We start from the raw sequence: 10,273 nt of genomic DNA on the forward strand, positions 1-10,273 counted from the left end.
AAAAATTGTTCCATCAGAACAAAAGTTTTCCATTAAAAAAAAAAAAAAAGGGTTGAATGGAAAAAATCATTTGTCAGTCCAAATATTTTCCCATTTTAAATAAGTGGATTTTGACTCATTCTTCTGGGAATACTCCGCACAGATTTAACTCTTCCACTTCCTCCTCAGAATATCCCAGATTTTTCCAAGATATCCAGATCCTAGTGCTGAACATTGTAAGCCATTCCATGATTTTTTTTTTCTTTTTGCCAAATGATTTATTTCTCTTCTTTCCCTCCTTCCCGTTCCTAACTCATCAACTGCTCAGAATTTTCAATCTTCTCCCAAGCAATCTTTGTCTCCAAAGTTAGGAAATAAAATCTTCTAAAATTAGGTAAATATTAAAAATTATAGAATTTACCAAGCAGCACTACCTAGAAATAGATAAATGGGTAAATAAATAGATAAACTATTTTAATCTGTAATGAAAAATAACCACGGATCTTTGACCCCACTACAAGATAATTCCAAGGAAATGCTGATTTTTCAGCAAAAACAGCTGGGAATTTCTGGACTTTTGTAATTATCCATCAGACTCCATAATATTAGTCTTTATAAATATTTTAAAATATAATATAAATATTTATATTACTTTATCTATTTCTATGAATATAAGTGTAATGAAAATATACTAAAAATTAGAATGTTGCCTTAAAGAACTATAAATTAGAAAAAAAAATGCTGAAATCTGTCTCTACATTTTTTCACTCTGTTTAGTTTTAGTGTTTTTCCTACGTCAATACTCCAAGTTTTCATCTCGCCTGGAGGCAAAACTCAACCACCCTGAAGAATGAAGCAAAACTGCTTTATCCTGCAAATGTTCCACATATAAACCACTATTTTTATGACAAATCATTCTTTCAGCCTCATCCCATAGATTTTGCATTAAAGAAGAATTCAAAAATTCAAAGGAATTTTGTTGGCATAGAAGTGTTAGGGGTACCCAGACACGTCTTATTTGGATTATTCAAAGAAATGAGGAGAATCCTCAAGGGAATAACACAGGAGTAGTTGGACATTTTTTCTTAAAAATCTACTCATAAATACCTTTTTCTTATAACAACAAATGTCAGACGGACTAAATTGAGTGGTTGGTTTATTTCTTCTGTGTTCTAATAAATTTTCATCCATGGACCTTCCTATGCTTGCTAAAAAATAGGTTTAAATCTAAAAATAGGAGCTGAAAACGCCTATAAAAAGATGGAAGACCAATTATCCTGCCTGTGTTTCAAACATTACCTGGTATCTGCTGCAAAAATAATCCCAAAATCGGTTTTCACAAATCATCTTTGAGATGGCAACTTCATGTTCTCTGTCCCAGCCGGCCACCAAATTAAATTTCTAGTGTTCAAACCAAGGCAGTCAAAAATGTTTTCCCAAATAAATGGGTTTTCATGGCTTCAGCTGGACTGGCTCAAGAACTTGGCTTTTCCAGATAAATAAAAATATCAGTATAAATATAAATTATACTAATTATATTAATTATATAAATTATGTAAGTTATACAAGTTAGATCAGTTATATCAGTTATATCAGTTATATAAATATAAATAATATTAATGTAATTTAAATAATATCCATTAAATGTAAATAAGTTTGGATACATAAATATACATTAAAATGCAAATAAATGTCAACATAAATTTAGAAATAAATATATTGCAGGGCAGTTTTGCGCCCTCTTTCCCAATGTGGAATCTCCATTAAATCACAAAAACCGGACGGTAAAATCAATAAAATTCTATAAAAGAAACTCAAAGAAAGGCACATTTGGGCTTTTCCAACTGATTTTTAGGCCATGTTAAACTATCCTGTACTATTGAAAATAAGAAGAAATTATTAAATAATCGCCATGTTTTTAACTCAGGCTTCTCATTTATACCTGGATTTTCAGCATCTGAGTGCAGAATGTCCCAAATTTATTTTATCCCCTGGTTTATTCCATCTGCAGCACAGACAGAGCCCTGTCCATATGGAATATAAAAAAATTACCTTTAAAAAAAGTTTAGTCCAGGAAAATGAGATAACATAAAATGCAATCAATGAGCTTTTGAGGCTTTTGTCAATATTTTAATTATGATAATTCCCATCCATCACAATTAAAAGAAAAGGATATGCAAGAAAAACCTGGGGCAGTGGAATTTTCCCTGCCTGTGGCAGAGGGTGAACGAGATGAATTTGAAGTTCCCTTCCAACCCAAACCATTTCATGATTCCATGATTTTAAGTGGAACTATTGGACCAGGAATCCTTGGGATTCACAGTGTCCATGCCAGGAACCTCCTTCCAACAGTGGCCGGCAGCAGGAAGTTAAAAAAACAAGGAAAAACCAAATAAAACAAAAGATATGGAGCTGGGTGAACCCTCCCACTCAAGCACAGTTTAGGAACTCCATTAATTAAACAGAATTTTTGTGTATCGGGACTTCAAAATAGCTCAGATTTTATTCTTTTAAGTGTTTTCATTAAAAATAGAGAAGGATATTTCAGTATGTCTTGAAATCACTCGTGCCCAGTTGAAACAGCCAATTTTATTGTGTTTCTTGGTGTTTTTTACAGAATTGTGTCTGATTTCACCAAGGATAATCTCTCTGTTAAGGATTTAATGAAGATGCAAATTAACCACACCGGGGAGGAGCGTGTGAAACTGCGTTGCAATACAATTATTTTAGTTTCTTTTTTTAAAAATGAGTTATTCTGTCTGTGCAGCTTTAAGGATGGAGGTGCCAATAAGCACAGCAAGTGTTAAACCCAGACATCTAAAACCAGCAAAAGACAGAGGTTAACAAAATGTTCGGGAATTAATGCGACAGAAAAATACGGAGAGTTCCAAGGACGGCAATAAACCCCAACCGCTGGGAGCTGGAGGCTTCCCATAATGAAAAATGAAAGGGGAAGTGAAAAAATTATGGGGGTGTGATTAGAAAAAAAAGGAAATTGCCTGGTGGAAATCAGCCTGGATTTACAACACCGAGGATCAATCAGGCAATAAGAAAATGTGGAACTGTCCCTTCAGTTGAGTTTTCCTGTGGTTCTGATTTAAAGGATCTGCAGGACATCCCCCAGTTCCCATTAACACCAGTTAGAGCCACCAGTTTATACCTCCCACCACGAGATTTGCCCACACCTTTTTTCCTGTCACTAAGATTTATCTCTCCCACTCCTTTCACAATTTACCCAAGAGGAATAGCCACAAATGGGATCCAATCTGGTTTTTCCTTCCGTTTTGTTGGCACAAGGATGAAGATTTGAAATGGAAAATGAAGTTTTTAATGGGGTGCACAAGGAGCTGGGTCCCACAGGAGCATTCCCTGGTCAAATACTACAGGTTTACAACACGGAGAAAGAGGCAGAGCCACAAATTCCCATGGAAAATGGGAAGATGTGAAAGCCAGGACGAGACTTCTGGGAAGAGAGAAAACAGAGAGAGGTGAAGTCACTTGTCACAATATTACAAGCAATGAAGGGCGAGCTCTCTGTAAGAAACAAATGAATATTTGATTGTGGACAGCTCAAAACACTGCTCCAAAATTGGATTAAACTCGGAGATGCCAAGAAAACACAACCACTTGGCATCTAAAATCAGCTCTCTCCTTTAGCCCGGAGTCTGTTTGATGGTTACCTAAATATACCAGCAAGGCAGTTCTGGCGTGGCTTTGCTTAAAAATGTGGTTATATAAAGTCATACAAAAATAAGTCCTGGCTTTGCTGCGAAAGTGCATAATGGAAAGACAAACATTATTAAAAAGCCCATCTTTTTTTTTGTTTTTTTTTGAGATTAAAATAATCCACAGCAAAGGGGAAAAGAAAAGAAAAGAAAAAAGAAAAAAAAAAACTCTTCTGTAACTTTCCCAGTTGCCATTTATCATAGTTTTGCAAAAAGAAGCCCCGGTAATTTCATTTTTCTTGACTTCTATTAAAAAGATCAATACTTATGATTCCAAAGAGTCTCGGCTCATGAAAAGATGGAGCTGCTCTGTAATCATAGCTGAAAGTATTGGTTGTCATTAGCAGGAAGATTGATCTGTAAAGACAGAGTGAAAGTACTTAAAAATTTCCATTGGGCTCCTGCAGAACAACAGTGCCCAGCAACCTTTCACCTCGCAGATAATTAAATCCAGATAACGAATTACCATATTAGGAGGAAGAATTGCATTGGGGATATTCAATAGATGCCCCACTTTAGGAGAGGAGTTCCAGATCTCTGAATAATGATTTTGTTTTGTGCATAAAACCTAATGAGCTCCGACAGGAAAAAAAAAAAAAAAAGTCGTTTTTCAGCATTGCATTTCAATCTGACTTGTCAGGGAGGATATTAATGAGTCACCTGAGCTCCAGGAATTGCTGATGGCCTTGGAGCAGGAACATTCCAGGGCTTTGCACCAGCTGGGCTCTCAGAAGAGCATCAGGTGGGCTTTGCAAGGCGATGGAGTTTCCTTGGAGTCACATGGGAATTCTGGTGCTGCTGATACTGGTTGGGATGGGGAGGAAAATCCCCCCTGGCCCCCCTCAGGTGAGGCCCCACCTGCAGAGCTGCCCCAGCCCCGGGGCCCAGCACAGGGAGGACGTGGAGCTGCTGGAGAGAGCCCAGAGGAGGCTCCAGGATGAGCAGAGGGATGGAGCAGCTCTGCTGGGAGGAAAGGCTGGCACAGCTGGGATTGTTCAGCCTGGACAGGAGAAGCTTTGGGCTGAGCTCAGGGTGGCCTTGCAGGGCCTGAAGGAGCCCCAGGAAACCTGGAGAGAGACAATTCCCAAGGCACGGAGGGACAGGACACAGGGAATGGCTTCAGAGTAGGATTTGATGGGATTTGAGGCAGGAATTGTTCCCTGGGAGGGTGGGCAGGCCCTGGAATAGGATTCCCAGATTTGCTGTGGCTGCCCCTGGATCCCTGGCAGTGCCCAAGGCCAGGTTGGACACTGGGGCTTAGAGCAGCCTGGGACAGTGGGAGATGACCCTGCCCATGGATCAGGATGAGCTTTAAGGTCCCTCCTCAACCCAAACCATTCTGGAATTCTGGGATTCCATGCCACATCCCTCCAGCCTGCAGCCACTCCTGCCATAAAGGCGGAACACTCTGCACCCCTTGTCCTTCCCAACCCATGAGGGATCTTGGACAGCAACAGAAAGAGAAGAGTTTCAGGAAGACTGGGGAGAACGGGGAGTCAATGCATTGTTTACAAATAGATCTGTTAAACTGAAAACAAGCTCAAATATGGAAAATTCCAAGATTTTTTGCTGCTTGGCCTTCATCAAATCCCTGGAAACAGTCAAGGACCAACAACTGTAGAGCATTAGCAGCTCTCCCCAGTAGAGGTTTTAGAAATGAGGGAGAAAATTGAGAAGACAAGAGGAAAATCTGCCATTTCCAAGAGGTGGAATGTTAGTGGGGAAGGAAAAGAGCTGGAGGAAATAAAAATTATAAAATGAAGTTTAAAAGAGGAATTCTGGAAAGGGAAAGAGAAAGGAAGCGACAAAGTCTTGGAAGTGCCATAATTTGGGATGTAAATTGGTTGGTGAAGAGCAGGAGTTTGTGTTTCATTTCGTAGGGTCTAGGGCAGGAATTCTGGGAAGAGAGGGAATATGATAAAAGGGAATATCAAACAGGAGAAAAATCTTCGTTTAACAATGGGGAAGAGCACGGGTGTTGGACACCTGAAATCTCTTTGTGAACCAAGAGCCCAGGTGGAAAAAAAATACATACCCAGGAATGTCACAATTCCTTGGAACCACATAACCCCAAAAATGTGCTTTTAAAAACTTTCCGTGACCTGTCCGTGAAAGAAATAAACCTAAAAAATTGAGTGTAATTTGGAGTGTCCTGGGGAGGATATTCTTGAAGGTTTTTATGAAAAGCTATTTTTTTCCCTCTTCTAAACAAAATTACGTCAGAGAAGGTGTTTTTATGGAAATACCATAAGGTGAGGAACGCTCAGTTCCCTGGAATTTCCTTTCGGAATGCCAGAGGGAAGGAAGGTGTTTCCTTGTGTAATTCCACTGCAGAAAAATGGATGTGGAAAGGCATGATTGTTCCTTCCAAACCCAGAATTACATTTCCTTACTAAAATGTGGTTAAAATTAGATTTTTTTGTGGGATTATTCCGCTCCTACCAAAAATCCATCTCAGATCCATCTGACGGGGGATTTCAGCAGCGCTTCCTGACCTTCCATGATCTCCCAATCCCATCACAGCCAGCACGGAAAAAAACACAGCTTGGGTTCAAAAAATTAATTCCCAGCAGAAAAAAAACAAACACCTCTCCTGCCATTCCAGAGTGGAATAAAAGAATGAAAACGTGGAATTGCAAGGTTGAGAAATTCGGCTGAAATTCGGTTTCCATGTGGCCCTGCCTGCGTCGCTGTTGGGTTTCAGGACAGGTTTATTCCATGTTTTTGGCTGGGCGGTTCCTGATGGAATATTTTGAAGCTGGAATCGGGAGGAGGGGCCTTGTGTGGTGACGAAATGTTCACTTCTGCACAGCTGCTCGAATGGATAATTGTGTTTATGGTGTGGGGAGTGTGAGATTAATGAGCTCTTAAATTATTTATTCCCCAGCACTTGAGTGCTCGTGTTTTGTAAATTATGTGATGGAGTCTTAACTGGCTTTCCAAAAAAAAAAAGGGAGTTTTGACATCTCTCAGTGGGTTTAAATTGTGTCCTAAAAATCCTTTATGACAATAATACTTCCCAAATTATTCCTTTTCGATCACACGTAGTACAGGAAGCACTAAGAGCTCCTTTGGAACCTTCTTATCCTGTAGGAGCATGGAATGGTTTGAGCTGGGAGGGATTTTAAAGATCATCCAGTGCCACCTTCCACTTCCCCAGTGTCCAGCCTGGACTTGGACACTTCCAGGGATCCAGGGGCAGCCACAGGTTTTCTGGAAATCTGTGGCAGGGCCTCCCCACCCTCACAGGGAAGGAATTTTATCATGGAAAACTGACCAGTCTGGAGCTTTCCTTGCTCTTCCAGGGAAATTGGGCCCAAGACCAAGGAGGGAAATCAGGGACCTCCCACCAAACTCTGGGATCTGCCTCCTCAGCTTCTTGCTCTCCATCCAAAAGGGTCAGATGTTGGAATTCCAGAAGTTCGGATTTGGGGATTTTAGTATCTACCAATACATGTGAGTCAAGATGGAGGCCTTTGGGCATTGTCTAAGTCCTTCTTCTTCACCTTCTTCCTTCTTCTCCTTCATGGGTTGGGGTGGTTTTCTGTAATTGGGTGAAAAAGGTCAAATCATTGGGTCAAAGTATAAATAATATAGGTGTCACCTTGTTATTGGGAATTATCACTTAAATAACTTTGGAAAGAGTCAGAAGCTCTCCATTTTACCTCATTTCTCTAACCTGCCGGTCAGAGCTCACTGCTGATGAGTCTGTAAATAGATAAGAAATAATAAACATCCAAGGCCGAACTCAAAATCTTCATTTCCCGTGTATTAATCCTGACCTTGGCAGAGAAAAAGAAACCAGAACTGTCGCAGTCAAAGATAACCAGGATTGATGCTTTCCCTTCAAAAATGTCCCTTTGTCCCTGAGGTCAAAGGACACTTTTTATTGGGAATGGTCTTCTCCATCTTCCTAAGCTACAGAGATCCCACCAAGCTCTAAGGGATGGGGTAATTCCCAGCTTTGCCCATTTAGGATTTGCCAGTTTTGATCCCAAAGTATTCAGCAGTGTTCAAATCCCACTTTTCTACAACTTCCAGTTTCTTTCCCAAGCAATGTAAACATTCGTGGACAGTTTTTAAACCGAAGCACCAGGAGAATTTGCTTTTTATTTATTTGTCTGAGAGGGTGAAGCTTGTCCTGTGCCACCAATGGCTTGGAATTAGGACTATTCTGGGTAATCCCTTTGTCCCTTAATTTGGATGGAGATGAGCATTCCACAGGCAAAATCCAGGCAATTGCTGAAGAGAAAATTGCACTGAAAAACATTTTTCTTTTCCTAAAGCGAGCTCGGGGAGGCGCATTTATTTAATAAAATGGAAAATCAATATAATTTTAATTTTAAGAAGTCAGAGCCAATGCCAAGCTGTCCTTTAAGGAAGCTTGATAAGAATTCATGATCCTTTTTTTTTTTTTTTTCCCCTTTGGTAAGAAAAATAAAATTAAAGCCAGCATTGATTTAATGATCCTCCTCCAACTTTGTTTAGAGCCTGGAAGTTTTGTTCATCACTTTTCCTTCAGTATCTTTGTTCCACTTGTACAAAACCTGCCGGATCATCATGAATTTACTGGAGAGCTGGAACAGGCATGGAACTCTTCCCTCCCTGGAAATTTGAGGATTAAATCCTTGAGGCAGTGGCTGGTGGTAAAAATAGTGGATATGATTACATGGCTTGGTGCAGAAAATCAAACACTGGGATCTCAAGGGTCCTGTGGGGCACGTAAAGAGAGGATGCCAAGGAATTTTGGCCTTTGGAATGGAAATGCTCTTAAATCTCTGGGATTTTAGCCTGGAGAGAGTGATGGCTCTCATGGGTGAGAGGGAACCAGTGCAGGTCTCTGAGTAACAAACGGTTTCCCAAAAAACTCCCAAACTGCTTTTGAGACATTCCCACTTTAACAACCTCAAGGGAAGCCACAGCTGACCCCCATCCTTTTTCTTTCTTTCTTTCTTTCTTTCTTTTTTTTAACAGTATTAAAATCAACCAAGCTGATTTCTCATTGTTCCTGATACTGAAACACACAGTGGAAATTATCACACCCAATAAAATCCACGTTAGTCCTGAACATGGCATGAGATCAAGGACTCCGCGGTGACCTTAAGGGCCACACCCAGACACTCAGATTTCAGAATCAGACTTGAATCAGACATGTTTGATTGTGATAATAAATGGAAGCCATGAAGGATTTGGGAAAAATCCATGAAATTTTCAGCCTGGACAGGAGAAGCTTTGGGCTGAGATCAGGGTGGCCTTGCAGGGCCTGAAGGAGCTCCAGGAAACCTGGAGAGAGACAATTCCCAAGGCATGAAGGGACAGGACACAGGGAATGGCTTCACACTGAGAAATGACAAGTTTAGGTGGGATACTGGGAAAAAAACCCTTCCCTGGGAGGGTGGGAAGGAGCTGGGATGGAATTCCCAGATTTGCTGTGGCTGCCCCTGGATCCCTGGCAGTGCCCAAGGCCAGGTTGGACATTGGGGCTTGGAGCAGCCTGGGACAGTGGGAGGTGTCCCTGCCCATGGCAGGGGTGGCACTGGATGGTCTTTAAAACCCCTCCCAACCCAAACCATTCCATGACTGTGGAACGAAATCTCTGCACTTGGTAAAATCCCACCTTATTCCTACCCAAATCCAGTATTTTTAAAAATTAATAAACAGGCAGACCACTGTGTGTTGACTGAAAATTAGATTACGGAGTTGAGAGCACAAATCCAGACTAGCTCTGTCCCTAATGTGCGTGTCTGTGTGGGTGAGCCATGACGTCACCTCTCCAGCACTCTGAGGACACAGCCAGCTCTGGGAATTGTTTCTTGTCCTCTGCTCCATCAGGATTCAGAGGGTGGAAGTTGGGGAAGTGGCTCTCCCAGTCTTTGCTGGCCTTTCATGTGGTGCCAAGGTCAGGCTGCCACTGCTCCAGTGACCTCAGGATGTCCCAAAACACTTCCCAGGATTTGGAGCAGACTGGTCCCAAGTCCAGAGACCAAAGAAACCATAAAATACACAGTCCCAAAATTATCTGTTTTACTTGTGCGGGGGATTAGTTATATAAAGGACCTAAAAATGTGATGATGGTATGAATAATTTTCTTTCTCCTTTAATTGATGAAGGAAGAGGAGAGGAATAAGATGATTTAAATTTATTTTTTTCTCTTGAATGTTAATTAAGGGGAATGTTAATTAATTATGCTGATAAACTCCCCATCAGAAAGGAAGTTTGACTCGTGCCCACGAGCCTGAGTGTGAGGGAGGAATATCCACAGTCCTTGGTGGAAGTTACTTATGTCCACTTGGATCTGGAGGGAGGGGGCTTAGAGACATAACAGGAAATTTATTTTCTGCTGATACTCCCTGAAAAGTGACAGTGTTGAATTTATAACAAACAGGAGAGCGAGAGAATCATGGAATCGCAGCGGGTTTGGATTTGGAGGGGAATTAAATCCAGTTCCAATCCCCTGCCATGGGCAGGGACACCTTCCACTGTCCCAGGCTGCTCCAAGCCCCAGTGTCCAACCTGGCCTTGGGCACAGCCAGGGATCCAGGGGCAGCCACAGCAAATCTGGGAATTCT

This window comes from Chamaea fasciata, unplaced genomic scaffold (assembly GCF_029207755.1).
Source record: "Chamaea fasciata isolate MVZ Bird 193981 ecotype frontalis unplaced genomic scaffold, bChaFas1.0.hap1 SCAF_2, whole genome shotgun sequence".
In the NCBI taxonomy this organism is placed as follows: Eukaryota; Metazoa; Chordata; class Aves; order Passeriformes; family Sylviidae; genus Chamaea; species Chamaea fasciata.